Source organism: Stenella coeruleoalba (genome assembly GCF_951394435.1).
Source record: "Stenella coeruleoalba genome assembly, chromosome: 3".
Classification (NCBI taxonomy): domain Eukaryota; kingdom Metazoa; phylum Chordata; class Mammalia; order Artiodactyla; family Delphinidae; genus Stenella; species Stenella coeruleoalba.
Window position 1 is genome coordinate 32,523,367 of NC_137148.1, and position 18,772 is coordinate 32,542,138.

Sequence of the window (18,772 nt, forward strand, 5' to 3'; positions counted from 1 at the left end):
TTTCAACAAAGATAATTATAAATTACTATTTTTACAAGCTAAAAACATGCCAATATGACATAATACGAGACGTGAAAACAGCTGCATTGGAAATTAAATAATTTCTCCCAATGAATCTACCTATCGTTAATGCTTACGTAATCCACATGTCAAGGGGGACGTCTTCTCTTTCAGACTTAAATACAAATGAGGTCCTATACCTCATTTTCTATTCTTACTGTTCCTCCAATATATCCAGGAATTGGTGGTGCGGCGGGGGGAAAGCTTGTGTTTCCCTTCCTGTCTCATCAACTGAAGCTCCTCTTTTCTCTCTGCTCCAGGCCATTCTAAGGTTGAACAAAGCCTATTACTTTGTAATTTTCGAAAAGCCTTGGTGCACACGTGTGTAACAGATTTTGCTGACGCTTTAGGGCAATGCAGGGGATTTCCATCACAGCGCTACAGATAACTTTAAACTGAGCGTTCACACTGCTGTTCACAAGTAACCCCCAGTCCCCCGCCACTGGGCTTTCTCATGGAGCCCCGCTTCTACAGGCTTTGCAGCCTGCTGTGTTTCTTAGCTCCTTTATCCTTCTCTAATTTTCATCCCTCTTTTCTCTTTTTTCTTACCCCAATCACTGATTAACTGTTAGCTGTTTGTGAAGAGCAGCTTATCTAATCTCTGAAAATCCTGTCATTTTACACACCATGTTTTGGGAGAGGTCTCATTTTTTCTACCCAGAGCAAACTTTCAAGGTATTTTCCTAGGTGAAGATGGTTGATCTCTTTAAGTGACCTACAATTAAAATTACATTTGTATATATAATTTTAATAAGAAATAAAATAAATAATAAAACTATTTTCATTTTTTTCCCCATCATGCTACCCTTAACTTTCCTCTTTATGACCAGGAATTTCTTATTTCTTCTCACCTGGTGTGTATCCAGCTGTACTGTATGGGGTGTCAACGTTTCCTTGCTTTCATCTAATGCTTCCTCTTCCTCAGTTCTCAAAATTTATATTTTTTTTGTGAGAAATAGGGTTGTCTTAAAATCTTTGGCAAGGCTTATATTTATCTCTTCTCTACACTTAGAGTGCCTTTATTTTTTTCCTTTTTCTTAGCATGGTCAGAAAAGTATGGGGGAGAATCCCACTCTCTACATTGCTAAAACTATCCTCCAACCCCGAGATGCTTTTCAATTAAGAGAAAACAGCCAATAAACACACGACTGACTCATTCCATTTACTTTTCCTCTCCCTACACTATCAATACTCAGTTTGCAATGCAGCCTCTTTTATAATTCTAAATCTTTAAAATAAACTTTACTCTTATTTAGGGACTACATCTTTTATTCTCTGACTGTTTAAAAACACATGTTGAACAAAGCATAGCAAACATTTTACACTGAATCGCCTGGTATTCCACTGATATAAGCAGCTAGCGATGTTTTGGAGATGTCCGAGAGGTTGGGATTTCAGATAAGGCCATGTGGATGCTCTTTTGGAGGACTAGAGACACAGAAGATGTAATCAGGAATGAATTAGAAAGCCCTTCTAGGATTTCCAGGTAACAGGATAAGATGCTGCTCTGGAAATGGCAGTGAGAGAACATATGAAGGGGATGGTGTTGGGAAGGGGTTGCCCAGAAGGAGGAAGGTGATCCAGATGAGAGAAGGTGAGAGCCACAGGGTTAGAAGTGGAGCAGTTGGATTAAAGAAGAAGAGATATGAGCTACAGAAAGTACATGTCGTGTTTGGTTAACTGACTGAACACAGAATGCCAAAGACAGTAAGAAGCTGAAGATTTCTCAGTGTCCATACTCAGAATATTTGAAAGATGATTCATGACTTGCTCTGATAGAGATACAGGAAATGGAGGATAAATTGTTAAAGCTTTGTAATATTCAGGGTCAGTTGATATTTCTACACTCATTTCAAGTGCATCACATATGACTGATTTCCTGGGAAAATTTATGTATCCGAAGGAAAAGAGTTTCTAATTAGGATCTGTTTCACTGAGACCATATACATGGCAAAGACCATTCAGGCAATCTGTCATGTGTTCTAAATTATTTGAAAAGCTGTCTACATTAATCAAATTAATTGTGTAGGGCTAGCCTTTGGGTTCTCAGGCTATTTTTAAACATACATACAAAAAGTTTCTACTTGTTCTGTAAAAAGTCTATTTATTAAAACATGGTTATGTCTAATGACTTTTTTCCCTTCAAAATCCTGTGTTTAGAACAATCACAGATGGCTTGCAATAAATCATTTCCAATTTCACTCCCTTCTCAGGCAATGTTATCCAAATCTGTGGTTTAAAAAACCATTTATATACCAAGAGCTCCTAAAGTTATTTTCCAGCTCTGACCTCTCTCCTAAACTCCAGACTCAAATACCTGCTGCCTTTTATACATCTCTACTGGGAGGTCTAAGAGGCATTTCAACCTAACAGGACCAGAACTCTTAATTCTCTCCGTTTCTCATTCTTCAACCTGCTTCTTCCTCATTTTTCTCAATTGATGGTGCCAGGATCCACCTGGTTGCTCCAATAAAAATTTACAAAGTCATCCTTGGTTCTTCTTTTTCTTCTCTCACACTCAACATCGACACTGCTAATAAATTGGGTTTACGCTATCTCAAAAAGCTCTTTGTGAATCTTCCCACTCTTCTTCATCTCCTTAGCTGCTACTTTGGACTATCTTTCCTCCCAACATTGAATCCACTATAGACAAGGTAGCCAGAGTAATCTTCAAAAAATTCAAATCAAAGCATGTCTGTCCATCTCTCTCACACTTAGAATGAAAACCTATGTGATCCTGCATCCATCTGCCTCTCCGGCTTTAACTAATCGCTGTCCATTCTCACACGATGGTACAGCTGCACTGGATTGCGTTATGCTTCTTAGAAAGTCCAAGGCTATTCATTCTTTATGGGCGTTCATGTTTATCAACCTGGACTGTCCTCCTTCTAGAGCATCATACGTCTGGATCCTTTTAGTTTCCTAGTTCTTTTCTTAAATCTTGCTTCTTCCGTTTAGTCTTTCCCGATACTCTGTCACAGTCAGAGTCTATCCAGGAAAATGAAACCACTCTTAAGTATTTAAAACAGGAATTTTAACACGCAGTGTTGTTACACATGTGGTGGGAGAGCTGAGAAGCCAAAAAGGAGATGGAAAAATAACCCAGAGCTTGAAAACAACAGAAAGCTACTACCAATTCTGGGTTGGAGAGGCAAAAAGAGGAGGTAGGTTGACTGAAGTCCAGGACCACAGCAGAAGCTAGAAGCACATCAGGCATGACTGGCAAGAGTCAGGGAAGGGATGTAGCCTCTGCTGAAGACATTACCCAAGGCAGGGAGAGAGGGGAAAAACACGTTAACTTCTCCCTTCTTGCAGTGCTCCAATCTCAGTGATTCCATTTGTTAAACCCAGCCATAGGTTAGCTATGTTAATAAGAGCCTGCAGAATGTAACCCGCAAGGTCAGCCCCACTCTGGTACAGAGCAGAGCAGGACATGGAGGAGAAATTAATCTGAGTGGAATCAGATCAAGGATGGGTATATCGGGACGTCCCTGGTGACAGAGTGGTTAAGAATCCACCTGCCAATGCAGGGGACACGGGTTCGAGCCCTGGTCCGGGAAGATCCCACATGCCACAGAGCAACTAAGCCTGTGCGCCACAACTACTGAAGCCCGTGCCCCACAACTACTGAAGCCTGTATGCTTAGATCCCATGCTCTGCAACACAGGAAGCCACCGCAATGAGAAGCCCGCGCACCACAGTGAAGAGTAGGCCCTGCTCGCCGCAACTAGAGAAAGCCCGTGTGCAGCAACGAAGATCCAACGCAGCCAAAAATTAATTAATTTTTTAAAAAAAAGGATAGGTATATCACCCAACTTAAAGTAGCCACCCTTACCCAGACACATCCTAACTTGTTGTTTTTTCATCACGGCACATATCATTCTTGAAAGTTCCTTATTTGTTTATTTTTTATCTGTCTTTCTCTAGTTCACATCCAACACAGCATCTGGCATATTTTATGTACTCCAAAATGAATACAAAGAGGAGAAATTTTTCTCTGTAAGGTCACAGTAGGAAAGATACGTAAAGAAGTCCTTTAATAATCTTCCAAGTTTGTACACAGTGTAACTAGAACTCCAAGCTGGGTTATTGATTAAATCAGCAGTAGGTGCACATTCCTTATGGATTCTCTACCTTAGCGGGGGAGAGTGGTGCTATATTTTCAGAAGAGACAATTATAATGCTTTTAAAATAAATACCTCTTGATTCAGTCTTAGAGTTTAGCTTTTAGTAACTTTCTTCTGTAAGAAAAACTTTACTGAAATATAACATGCTTTAAAAATATTGTAGAATGCTTTTGGTTACAGATGAATGTTTCTAAAATCAAGAAATGCTAAGAAAGACGTAAGTATGTAAAAATTTCTGAGGGCCTCCTTTTTCTTCAGTTCCCCCAGTTAGTAATAAATACATGTGCCCTTGCTGCTTATAACACCTTCAGCTCAAAGATCTCGGAGCGCTGTAGACACAAAGTTACTATTCTTCTGTTTTTAGCTGAGAAACATGAGATTTAGGTACCAAGGAGTTTCTTTCAGCATTATAGCATCACAGCACCAAAGGACCCTTAACGAGATAATCAAATCCACTCCCTTTGCCTCCAAAGTATGCATTGAATTATTGAGCTAAAACAGGATTATATCTAAATCCTCATTTGTTAAGGCTCTTGGGGAAGGAGATTGTAATGACCCCATTTTAATAGCATTGACTGTTCATAAATGTTTCCTGGTATTTATTCTCCATTCTTCACACTACAATTTCAGCCTGTTTTATCTCACTCTTTCCTGACCTCTCATAATGTGCTCAATTTTGTATTGCTTTTTAATTTTTTCATACACAAAAATCTCATCTCTATAACATCATCAATAGGAATTACATTGCTTTACACTGTTTCAGTTTGCCCCAGAGTACAGGTTCAGGGATGTGTCAACTAGCTGATGGGTTGCAGTGGTAGAATCTATCTTGAGTGGAGAAAGTTAGTGATTGAGTGATATCCACATGATATTGGGGCATAAGGAGATATAAGAAGAAGAAAAAGAATCCAACCTTTTTTGAGTACTTGTCATGTGCCAAACACTCTTCTAAATCCTTTTACACATATTAACTTAGTTAATCTTCACAATAACTCTATGGGTGGGCACTATTATCCCATTCTAAAAAAAAAAAAAAAAAAGGAAAGCTGATGTACAGAAAAATATTAAATGTCCAAGAGCATGCGGTTGATAAGTGGCAGTGCTGACGTTCAAATCCAAGAACCCATGCTCCTAACCACTAAACTACAGCTTCTCTGGGTGAGGGGAAGGGGACTTTAATAGAAAGTGTCCAGGAAATGGCATATGGTGGCTCTGGTTTCAGTTCTCACTACAAGAAGAAGTGACTGTTGCTTGCGACAGCAGACAGAAGACCACTGTTCTCCCAGAGGAAACACAGCTGCCAGGGAGAAGGCACTTACAGACACAGAGTAGAGTGCAGCAAAGTATAGTCAGCATTTAAGGGAAGAAGAACTTTATGAAGAATTTCATCAATAAAGAGTAACCGTGGCATGAATAATGACCTAGACTTAGGAATAAGGATCCTGAAGAAAGAAATGGACATTCCAGCCAGACAACCCAAAGCAGACAACACATTGTGCAGATAACTGTGCACACGCAGAAGAGCATCAGACAAGATCAGATCTGTTTCCATAGCCCCTAGTCATGTAGACAAGTCTTATGACTAGTTGCTTAGTAGAACATGTTGATGGTCTTCTTTACATCATTGTTTATAATTAGAAAATTAAAGTGCCTAAAATTCTTATTTGAGAGTGAGGATGTAATCATTTTAGGTAAATTCTTTCATCATCTTACAAAAGTTTCAAGTCAAAGGGTCCTTCTATATATTGCTAGATATGAGTTCCTGGTTGGAAGAGTAGGATGAACGCACATTCTGACACCAGAATTCTTTCATTGTCGACAAGATTTAAGTGCTACGTGCTACAGGTACATAATCTATATGTTAGCATTATCACCTGATGTTATGTTGGAAATGGAAGTTTCAACAGTTTCCCCAGCTGTTAACTAAATACACATGTACATACACATCTATAACCATACGTGTATTCACACCCTTATTCCTCCAGTGCACTGCCCTCTCTCATTCCAGTCTCCTCAGTTGATTGTCAAACTCCTTCCATGGTCCTGCCCCACTATACTGAAAGGATATTAGTTTACAATCTTCCATTATTTTCTGCAGGCCCAAAGTGATGCCAAGTCCTCCACCGCCACGTGCTGCCAGGCTTGTTCTTATTGCTTTGGCCGGGAATGGCTATCCGACTTCTAGATTTATCCAAATCCTGTCACTCTCTAAGTTCCAAATCAAATTCCTCAGATGCTGTTCTCCACAAATCCCAATCATTCCCGTCTCTGTCCTCCTTTGGTACCTCCTGTGAATGCCACTTTGACAATCAGTCACATGGCACCCTGCGCATTGCTGCTGTTCATGTGTGGGTGACTTTTCTGACAAATCAGTCATATACTTATTGGGCCTAGGAACTGACTCTTAAACTTCTTGCCCTTACACATCCCCTAGGACAATGGCAGACGTACAGTTGACTCTCAATGCACAATTGTTCGAGATAAAATGAATTGAAAGCACTTAATTGTTCTCCTTCAGACTAACTGAAGTCAATAAGTAAATTATTTTTGAAGGACTTTCACCCCCCTTGTGTCCCAGAAGGACCTGTGGGGCACACTGCATATCAAAAAGAGTCAGAGTTCCCTTTAAATCCACAGCGTGTTCAATGAGATGGATTGAGTATATCGTCTTCTCTCCACATGCTTTTTTAAATCCGGGTAATTTATGCATCTCTAATGTTGGACACAAAAGCATTTCACTGGGAGAGAATTGGAGGGGAAAAGTCTTACTATTATAGAAGCATGCAATTGTTTGAGCATAAACATATTCTTATGATAGTCCTGCAGTTGAATTTTCTCACACAGAGTTGATGCCTGTCATGACAGTTTGAGTCCTCTGTGTCTAGAAACTGGTACAATTCTGTTTTATCAGCATTGGTATTTGGGCAGGCAGCCTGAATAGATTAATGAGAAATGATGAACATAGAATATAAGATTTACCTAGTGGGTTAAACTCAATGATCAGATACCACAGTGATATGCCTTAGCCTCAAACATTCTGATCTGCCTTGAGAACTACAGTACCTGTGAATCCATCAACTATGAAGTTACCTAAAACACTCTTCAACTAATGTGTGCTTTTAGTCTCAATCACCTCCTGATGTGATGACTTTAATAACACTAATAATCCCAGCAGCTAACATTCAGGAAATACAATAGGCCCATAATCGTCTCAGTTAAAATCCTTACAACAACCTTGTGTAGGGGGCACTATTATTACTCTCTTGTTAGTTGTTCTTGGGACTTTATTTTTTCTTTCCCCCATTTTCAGTATTTTGAGTGAACTTTTAGGGGATTACCTCTAACCCTCAACAACAAATTATTTTGTTTGTATTTCTACAGTCATTTCTTCAATCCTTTACGGGCTTCTTAAAAAGGTATGCTAAAAGAAGAATGATGCTAAAATCACATTTACAGAGAGATTCTGTTCGTCTTTGTATGGGGAAAGTATCAGTACTCCTAAAATCATTTTTCATGTGCCCAGCATTGTATTGGCTCCCTCACCCCCAGTTTTATTGAGGTATAATTGACATACAACTTTGTTTTAGTTTAAGGTGTCCAACATAATGATTTGATATATGTACATATTGTGAAACGATCACCCCAATAAGTTTAGTTAACATCTATCACCACACATAGTTACACACTTTTTTTTATCTTGTGGCTTTTTAAACAAGTGAGGGACACACACTGACCAGTGGCCTTAAGGAGCAATGACTACCACAACCTGGGCTAAAAGAAGTGCTCACTAACTATGTATGAAACAGGAAAGAATAAGGCAAAAAAATATATTCTGATTCTTTTGCTCTAGCCCTAAATTATTCATTCACAACCATTCATTCCATAATTGTAACTGAATCCATGAGTCCCTGCCCCTCCGTGCTCACATTATTTCCTAACTCAGTGAATGACACACCATCTTTTCAGTTATTCAGACCATAAATCCAGGGGCCTTCCTTGATACCCCTCTCAAATCATTCCATTCCCTCATAAGCTGCATTAATCCATGTCACCACCAACTTACTTTTTTTTTTTTTTGCCGTACGCGGACCTCTCACTGTTGTGGCCTCTCGCGTTGCGGAGCACAGGCTCCGGACGCGCAGGCTCAGCGGCCGTGGCGCACGGGCCCAGGCGCTCTGTGGCATGTGGGATCTTCCCGGACCCGGGCACGAACACGTGTCCCCTGCATCGGCAGGCGGACTCTCAACCACTGTGCCACCAGGGAAGCCCCATGTCACCATCATCTTACCCACACCATCGCGCTAGCTTCCCAGATCGCCCACCTACAATTCCTTTTGCTCCTCCCACCCCACCTCGATGCAATAGGTGGAATAGCTATTTTCAATACAAATCTGATTGCGTTACACTTCCTATTGGCTTAAGGTACTCAGTGGTTTCCCTTTGACCTTAAGATAAAAACAAAATCCCCACCTGGTCTTAGAAAACCTCCTCCCCCCGCTTGCTTAGCTCCCAGTGCCATCTTGCATGGATGACTCCATTCCTCTTTATGACACCCACCCCAGCCCTCCTGTGCCATGCTTCCTCCCTTGCACATGAATTCGCTGGCATAGCCTTCCCTCCCTTCTTTACTCGATGAACAACCTTCAGAAGTTAGTTTCATTAAGGGGTCCTCTTCCTTGACAACTCTGTCATATCCTCCTACAGTCATTCATTTATTCACTTACGCATTCGCTCAAATAATTCAACAAATACCTACTGAGCAACTTCTCTGTGCCAGGCTCTGTGCCCGGGCCTGGGATACAATAGCAAGTGAGGCATGTGTGGTTCCTGATCTCATTGTCCAAAGTGGAAATCAGAGCACAAGTCTGTCTTCTTTCACAGGACTTATTGCAAGCAGAACTTAACGCCTATTTTTACTATTAGATTTATATCTCTTAACCTCCATGCAAGCAAGAATTTTTCCCCACTGTTTTGTTTCTAGAAACCAGCACCCTACCTGAAATATAATGTGAACTCAATTTGAATTAATTTTAGAGATTTAAACCTAAATACATTAAAATGTATCTACCATATACTTATTAAATCTTAAAATATTTATTTTCTTCTTAGTCTTGTCATTTCATGAATTGTGGCGTTATGTTAGTCACATTTTTTTTTTTTTTTTTTTTTTTTTGCAGTACGCGGGCCTCTCACTGTCGTGGCCTCTCCCGTTGCGGAGCACAGGCTCCGGACGCGCAGGCTCAGCGGCCATGGCTCACGGGCCCAGCCGCTCCGTGGCATGTGGGATCGTCCCGGACCGGGGCACGAACCCATGTCCCCTGCATCGGCAGGCGGACTCCCAACCACTGCACCACCAGGGAAGCCTAGTCACATTTTTATTAACTTATTTTTTGTTAATTTATTTCAGAATATTTATTGCTCACTGATCAATGCTAGCTCATTCCTCTCTATAATTCCTCCAGATATTAAATGATAATACCTGTTTGGGGAAAAAGATCTGAAGTATCTGGGAACATTAATTTTCTATTTTTAAGCTTTATTCAAAGCTTCTTATTCATATCTAAACATTGCGCCCAATTGAGCACTGACTGAAGTTCTAAAACGTATTTTATAATGGCTTTCAAAATCTGAACGTATTAAGCATCCTTGTTACTTCCTTCCCATTTCTTGAAAAAACAGTATTTCTCAATTTAAATTCTAAGGGTTCCATGGTCAAATGCTACTGGCTTAAACAGCAAAACAAATTTCTTGCTGCAGCATTTCATAGAGCCCTTAACCAGTTATTTAACGCTGTGAATTCCTAAGTCCGTGTGTGTGGTGGGGAGAGGGTGAAGGGGTGGGAGAAGTGGAGGGATGGTGGTAGTACATTTTCAGAACACCAGCTTTTTCAAAAACATTTGATAGCTGCACTCCTTTCTCCAAGAGCTCTTGTCCATACATTTTGGGAAATGCTGCTTTTAAATCAGCCTGATTCTAGATGTGTGGGATAAAATGTTGGCAGATCACTATTTCGGTCATCATTAAAAAAATGAACTTTTGCAGTTTTCTCTGGAAGTCAACTGACTCCTGAAAGAATGTGTGTCCAATTCAACCCAGCAAATGGTTATTGAACATCTATTATCTGACCGTCTAGCGCTGGTAGTTTTCTTGACTAAGAAGACTACAGTGACGTGCCTGTCCCTGTGGATGGCGAAGACAAGATCATTGGGACCGAATCACTATGTTCCAGACCTGCTGCAATGCCAACGCACAGCACCCCTGAATGTGTACGTTCTTACTCCTGACGATAAGACAAGGGACACTCAGGTCACACAGTTAGCAGAGAGGAGAGCTGGGAATCAAAGCAGGGCCTCCTTTCTTCCAGGCCTGTCTGTCTCTTCTTCCCTGGCCACAGCATCCTGATTTACGTACAATCTTGTGTGAGAAGTTCACTAAAAATAATGTGAATATTGTATAAATAAGTCCTATGGAAAACATCAGGGCTGTTTTCCTGTTTCCAACAGATGGTATTCTTCCCCTTGCCTAAACTGGGTTTTCGCCCGGAACCCAGGTTGGAGAGTGTGTTTTGGAGAAATATGTAGCTAGCAAACCCTCTGCCTCCACTGCTCTGTCTTCTTTAAGTAAATTGTGAAATTTCCATTAATGCAGAAGTAGAACTACTTCTCAGCAGAAATTCCTAGCTTGTGTTTGTGGTTTAGGTTGGTGGCAGATGTGATTTCCTTCATAAAATCTTAGAACTGGAAGGAAGTGAAAAGATTGTCATAACATCCCACTCAGGCACAACCAGGGCATTTGAAACCTGGAAAGAGTTAGTGATTCGTCCAGAATCACATCAGAAGTAATAATACAAGTAAATATTAATGACGATGCCAGGGTGATTACTCCTGCGTATTGGGAATCTACCTTTATAAGGTCCTTGTTATGTAGTATATATCATCCCTATTTTCTGATAGGGTATCTGAGGATCAGACAGGTTAAGTGACTTATCCAAGGCCCCACAGTTAATAGGTGGTAGAGCCCAGGTTGAAATAGTCAGTCTGACTCCAAGGCTTAGGCCCTTTCCACCATGCTGCTCCCTGCCTCCATTCTGTGGGCTCAAGGTAAGCAACAAGGAGTGATTCAGTCCAATCTCCCTCAACCCCAAATCAAATGGAAAATTGGGGAGCCCAAGGAAGTCTTGAAATCACATCATTTACATGAGGTATGACTGAAGAGAAATGGGCCTGAATTTTTACAAAACGATGGTCATTGATCCAAAGAAGGGCATTTGCTTCACGTACTCATCATAAGAGGATGTATTATTTCAGCAGTGATGCCACAGCCTGAAACCACTTTGGAATTCCTTTTCATGCAATTATTTTTGTAACCTGCCATATGTTTCTTTGAATAACCTCATTAGTGGTAAAATATTTTCCTTTGAGAACAGATTTAATTTTTCCCGTTATTTCGAATTCAGCTTGGTGAATAAGTGGGGATCAAGTTTGGTGATAATGGTCAATATCATGTAATGAGACCTGTTTTCTTGAGTGACTTGATATACAGGCTCCGAGGGTTTTAATTAAAGTTAAGCTTTGTCCTTTGGATCAACAGTGATGTCAGTGGAATCCAAGACTCTCTCAGATCTGCATGGAATCTGAGAGAGCTTCTAGAACCAGCTTATATGTGTTGTATGAAGATAAAATAATTCAAAACAGCTACATATGAAGAAACAAATCCTTTATTATTCTTTATTTCAAGTGAGTGTAAGATTATGATGATTGTTATAGTCATTTATTTATTTATTTTTGGTAAAATCTGTTCCTTATTTAGAGCTCTTACCTGTCTTTGACGGCCCAGCTGTATCCTACTTGGTTCAAGACAACACCCTACCAAGAAGAACCTCTGAACCATTACAACATTTGCTCTCTTTTCCAATTTCTTAGAATCTAGTCAAATACTACACTGCATTCTTATTTCACCTTTCAGGGTGTCTGCCTTATCTTCCTACAAAGACTATAATATTTTTAAGGAAATAACTCAATTTTTTTTGTTTTGTTTTGTTTTGTTTTGCTTTGCTTTGTCCTGTGGTGGATGCACTATAAAATGAATGTTTTGGGGATGCAGTGCTTCTCTCCATCACTTCCTCATTTTTGTATGTCTGTTCTCTATGAGTACAAACTGAGCTCCTGGAAGATTGTCAGTATTCAATACCTTCTTCCCTTTGACCTTACTCACTCTGATCTCAATTTTCCCTGAAAAGTTCCATTTACCATCATTTCTTTTTTATGTGAGGAAACTGGATTGACTATGGTTATATTCAGTGGTTGACTGAAGTGTAAAGTTGAGCTATTTTCAAGGGTTTTTGGTCAATGTAGGCAGCCTTCATCACTAATTTAGGCCCAATCTTCTAATAGAAAGTTTGTATATTAAGAACTAAAAAAGTTTTCTGGGATAAACAAAATTCCTCTTCTACTGGGTTAAGAGGCAAGCCTTTCTTGAATTTATGGCCTCAGGACTCTCTGCCACAGGTCTGTTTTTGCTGTTTGATAAGACGGAGGTCAAGTCAAAGGTATTTGTTGTAGTGTGTTTATAAAACAGCTACTTTCTGCCCAGCCCTTGCAGATTTTCTCCTTTCTGCGGTACTAGGTTGACTCTTAGCTATAATTGCATTCTGAGAGCCTCAGAACAAAGTAAGGCAGTATGGGTGAGCACCCAAATCTCAGAGTTTAAAATCCATTAGCCCCACGTAGAGGAAGTCAGCGGCGAGAGGGAAAGTGGACTTTTCTGCCAGTGGATAAACCTCCCCTCTGAAAAGGAAGTATGCTTGGTCATAGTAGAACTGGAGAAAAATGCAGAGAGGGTGTCTTTCTACTTTTTCCATTATAGAGAAAAAGTCAATTGAGAGGCCTGGGAAACCACAAAGAATAAAATATTGCTGGCTAATGGAAATAGGCACATTTGGAAATCAGGAAGTCAACCTTCTGCTCCAGCAGTGGTTCAGTGAATGACACTCCAGCATTGGAGGTCCTTTAGGAGAGCAGGGCGGTCTTTAATGTTTGCTAAAGGGAAACTTTCAGAAGAGTCAGTCCAGGGGGGAGAGTCTAGAAAGGTAGGGTGGTGTATTATGGTAAGGGTCTATGATGAAGCTCAGTTTTTAAAAACCCGATGCCTTTGTTTCCTTCCTGGTTCATCATAACATGTGGCATGAGTGTTCACAGAGCATATCCAGCAAGGAATTCCAAAAGCCCAGCACACAGATTTATAAGGGCGGGTCTTTATCAAAGCAGTCTCATTATCTTGTAAAAAGCTGACAGAGAAAAGCCATCTGGAAAGTTAATCTTGAATTGTGTTGTATCAAGCAAACTCAAGGTAATATTCTCAATAAGACTGAAAACAGTCTGAACTAAGGAGTATGACTTAGCAGATTACTCATTTAAGCAAACCAAAACATGAAATCAGAATTGTTCCTAAGAGTTGGGATGGTGAAATGAAGTGACTTCCCATAAAGTACTCTTAAAATACAGATTTCTGCCTCTTACCACCATGTCACCACACCCCCAAACCCCTCCTTCACCCACTCCCACTCTTAAAGACTTTGATTCAATCCTTCTGTACTGAGGAGTCTGTTTTCAACAGCATTTAAACAGCTATGTCTGGGAACCTCTAGTCAAGGCAACTAACGAATCAGGATAATTTCTACCAGTGGGTTTCCAATCTGAACGCATGCTGAATCACCTGGGGCAATTTTAACAATACCAGTGTTGGGGGTTCCTCTCCCAGAGATTCTGATTTAACTTATCTGAAGAGTAAATTTCTTAAAAGCCATTCAGTCAATCCTAATATGTAGCCAGGGTGGTGGACCACTGAATTGAGACAAATCAGACCCCAAACTTCCCATTCTGAGACTTTCTGGCTGATGTTCATTTGACTTGCAAAATAGTTACATCCAATTTTTTGAAATTTCATACTGTATTATTTCTACCCTTGATCAAAAATCCCTAACTATTATAAAGCAGACGTTTGTCTTTTAATATTAAAATTAATTTCGTTTTCATAACTGTTGACCTATCTTAGGATATTACTTGGCTGCAATAGTGGCAGGAGTGGGAGTCTGTGACACAAGACCTTTTTCCCCAAATGTTTAAATTTCTCTTGCAAATCCCCCTCTGCTTTTTTCAGGGAATGCACCTGCCAAAAGATAGAGAAGGTGAGGCCACCTATTCAGGAAAGACAGAAGATCCTGTAAGCCCAAAAGGCTGGCCAGGAATAAGAAGACTGAGCAGGGATGCCTCAGTTGTCCTAAGAGAAAAGGCAGCAGAGGCTTCTGGAAGCTGCAGTACAATTCTTGCTTGGAGACATCGAGCTGCTCCAAGCCAGGCCCTGCTTCCTGACTCATTTGACTAAAGTCCACTATGCTACCCCCTAGACTATCCAAGACACCACATGCCAATTAAATCTGCATTTAATTTAATCTGCAATTAAAGTATTTGCATCTTCTGTACTGCATCTGAGTCCTGGAGATCCTGGGTTCTGCCAACGTCATGACTACCCAATCCCTCATCATTCTATTTAACTTATCAGAATTCGTGTTGATAACCTGAAGAGTGTAACCCCCGCCTACACTGCTGGCCAGCGGACTAAGACCCAGCATAGTAAAATGGACATTCTGGACTGTCCCTAGATGGTTATGCCATTCTCTTTACTTTTTATTTGACCTGTCCAGGCCGTGGTAATGACTAGATGGAACCTTGAAAATATTAACCATTACACGGTAAAGTCTTTTTGGTACAGAGTTCTAGGAAAAAACTATTTTAGAGTACAAGAGGGAATTCTGTCAGAAGCTTGTAAAATGCATGTTGTGAATGAAGTAGTTAGAATACACTTCTTTTGACGAACAAAACTTCCAAAAGTGTTTTAGGAAAGGGAGTGTATGGGAAGGGAAAACAATATTCAACCATCCCAAAATAGCTGGTTCATTACTACAGGAAAAAGATAAGACGAAGGCAGATTAGTCACATTTCCTTATTTGTTATTGTACCAAAATTATCCAGTGAATTGCAGTGTCATTTTGCATTACTACTGAGACTTCTTAAATGCATCAAATCACTGAGAATGGAGTACAAGAAAAAGAATTACTTAAATCAAAGCACAAGTTTTTAAAACAGTGAGGGACTCAGGTTAGTAATATGTACTCCTTTTTTTTTTTTGACAACAGTCTAGCCCTGTTCACTCCAGGTGTACAGAGCTGACAATGAAACCAAGTCTTGGCCATCTTAGTTTGCTTCTATTTTCTTTGCTGTTCTCATATTCATACAGATTAGCTTTAAATCTTCTTGGCCTACAAATAGGACCCTCACTTATTAATATATTCATTCAACATATATTTATTAATCCTCTGTCTTGTGCCATGTACCACCCTATGACTTGTCATCTTGGCTTACTTCACCTCCTGTCACAGGAGTGATTCACGTACAACAGTGATGTTTCCAGCTCTCTTTTTGTTTCTCTATTCGCCTGTAGCAATAAAAATAACAATAGCTAATACTATATGGCATTGACCTTGTGCAAGGCACAGTTCCAAGTGCTTTATAGAAGTTAACTTTTTTGATCCTCCTGAGAACCCCATGAAGAAGGCTTCATTTGTATCTCTATTTTCTAGAAGAAAAAGCTGAGGTACAGTTTAGATGTTAAATAATTAAATAATATCTCTGAGTACAGCACAGCTAGTAAGTGGCACAACTTGGTTTTGAACCTGGGCAGTCTAGCACCAGAGGCTGTATTTTTAATCACCATGGAATCTCTGGTTGCATCTACAAAGCCCCCATTAGTGGCACATCTCTGCTTTGACCTAGCCCTCCATGGAAATGCTTCCACCTGATTCATTCCACTCTGATGCAGAACCCGGAAAGGACATTTGAAACTGAAGACCTGCCTACTGCATACTTTTAGCCTTAGTTACAAAAACAGTTCCGGTAAATATAGTAAATTTTTTTTCTAAGCTAGTAGTTTCTTTCTTTCTTTTTTTTTTTTAATAGTGTTAATTAGAACATTTGCTTTCGCCTAAATGGAGGCTGTATTTTCTTCATTAGTAAGATATCATATGTTCTCATCCTCGTTAATTCTAAGATGATTTATTTCTGTCGTGTCAAGTGTTTCTTAAATATGACGTCATTCTGTGTATTGAATTGTTCTTGGCTAATGTTCAGCATAATCATTTATACATTAAAAGAAGTAAAAGTTTTAATTCAAGGTCAAAGCCTTGGGCCCACATTACATTTAGACAGCTCCCTTTGTGGCAGAAGTCATGTTGTTTAGCTCATGATCCAAAGATGGCACGTGGGCCAGTATCGAGTAGCCCATGAGCCATTTGTCATCACCACTCATTTCTTTTCCCGACACTTCCTTGATTTTCCATGGACCTTCTCTTAGATTCACCAAGATTCCTCATCTTCCACTCATGAAATTATACTGATTCACAGTCTCTGTTTTCTGTCTTTTCATGTGAGAGGTTTACTGGGATATAAATGAATGATTGAAAAGTTCTAAATAGAAAAATATATTAAATAGGGAGAAAGTCCTTTTTAACATTTTATAGCAACAAATAGCTTCACAATATTCAGAAATGGTCACATAAATCATCTATAAAGGGAAAGAAAACAAGAACTTTAGACTTAATGAAGGTCATGATGATTGCTTTCGTGGTGTGTGTTTTGGTAGAGAATGTATTTGAAGATCGTAGGAATTCCTAAGACCTTGCTGGGAAATAACAGGATGGCAGGAACTCAGATCCCCCATATAGCACCCCTACCCCATTACACACTCACTTCTGATATGCCATGAGTTGCCAGGAAAACTCTACACACACACACACACACACACACAACCCATACCACACCATACACCACATACGTATACTTCAACTCTTTTCTCCTTTCTCTCTGCAAGGTCCCATATCTCCTTCTCTTTCCAAAGTAAGCAGAGGAATAGGCATATAATTTCAAATGACAGACTTACTGAAGACATCTCTTGATGTACTAATTTGACAAAATGCCTTCACTTGGAAATACGTTATGGTCCAGACAGGAAATCAGGAGGTGACATTGTAGTCCCAGCTTCAATTCACTGAAGTTGAATAATAGATATAAGATGAATAAAAGATAAGTTGAATAATTCAAAATGAAAAATAAAAAAAATTACTCTGAGAGCTGAGTCATCCAGTTTGTATCCCATTGATCCAATTATCTGGACGAATGCCAAATCCCCATTTTACTTTATGCTGTGAATGCCTTTTTGGTTGGTATGTCTTGTGAAAGTACTTTGTGGTTCCTGGGGGAAAGTCACCCTGTGGTACTATCAGCAGTTTTTCTCCTTCTGACTTGTTAGGATAATAACTTCTGTTTTTACAGTCAACACTTAGAAATTCAGGATAATGTAAAATGCCCTAAGCTTATGACCCAATTTTTATAGAACTATCGTCATTTGAAATATTTTATCTTACCATCCCCATAAACCACTGTCTTAGAAAAGTGAAGCTCTTACAAATGTTGTCTTTGGATTTGGATGGACTGAAATTTGAATCACAACTCTGCCACCCACTAAGCTGTGTGAACTTAGGTAAGATGTTTTACACTTTGAAGCCTCAATTTTTTCATATGTTCTTCCATTTTAGAGTTTGAGGATAAAATAAGATTATGCATGCAAAGTTGTAGTATAATGGCTGTCTAGAAAATGCTCATAAATATTAGCCATTATTATTGGTTAATTCAAATATTTTGGGGTCGTACTGTTTATTCTAGATTGCCTTTTATATCTAGAAACTCTCCCCAAATTATTTTTGAGGCCTAACGTATTTTATTTGTAAAATATGATGACTCTATCTAAAGAGAATGGAGATTATATTAAACAGATAATCTCCATGTCTGTTTTAAATTCGTATTTTGAACTTTCTTCTCCTCAGTTACAAAGAAATGAGTGAGTAACTGAATGGATTTGCTTGAAACTTACTTTTATCCCTTCTTTAACTATTGATGTTTTATGAAATTGCTAAGTGAAATAGTGCAGGGAAAGAAAAGAAGAGGTAAATGACACAAATAGCAAATTGCATAATTATTTCCTGTATATTTAGATAAGACAGAACATTTCTTCCAAAGTGTTAAAATAAATCCCTGTTTGTTCTAACTGCAACTTTGTGACCTGGTGAAAGGGAGGAATGATTAGTCAGTTTTATGGTGGGGGAAACCGAACATGGAATATCCCAGAGAACCTTGGCCCAATTATTCATTGCTTATTAATGTTGCTTCCTCCGATCACTGAATCATATTATCTATTGGCTGATCCATTCTTTTATTTCGATTAGGCAAATATCTATTGAGCATCTTCTATGTGCCAGGCACTATTCTACATGTTAGGGATAGAGAAGTGAGCAAAGGAGACCAAAACCCCTGCCTTCGGGGAGCTGACAAAATAAGTAATTAAACTGCCTATTATGTTATATGGTGATACATTCTATAAAGCACATTAAAACAGGAAAGCAGGATGGGGAGTAGGGTTACAATTTTAATGAGAGTGGTGATTAGCAAGGTGCTCCCTGATAACATGACATTTGA

The 18,772-nt window shown here is 39.5% G+C and overlaps 1 protein-coding gene across 1 annotated transcript in view; it reads right to left on the reverse strand.

Annotated features, from left to right (window-relative positions):
* Positions 1-15,465: 15,465 nt before the first annotated feature.
* Positions 15,466-18,772, reverse strand: part of LOC307183458 (uncharacterized protein) — a 921,334-nt gene continuing 918,027 nt past the window's right edge. Inside the window, exon 10 of the transcript XR_013827469.1 lies at positions 15,466-15,680. The gene's annotated coding sequence lies outside the window, so the exon portion shown is untranslated. The remainder of the gene's footprint in view (positions 15,681-18,772) is intronic.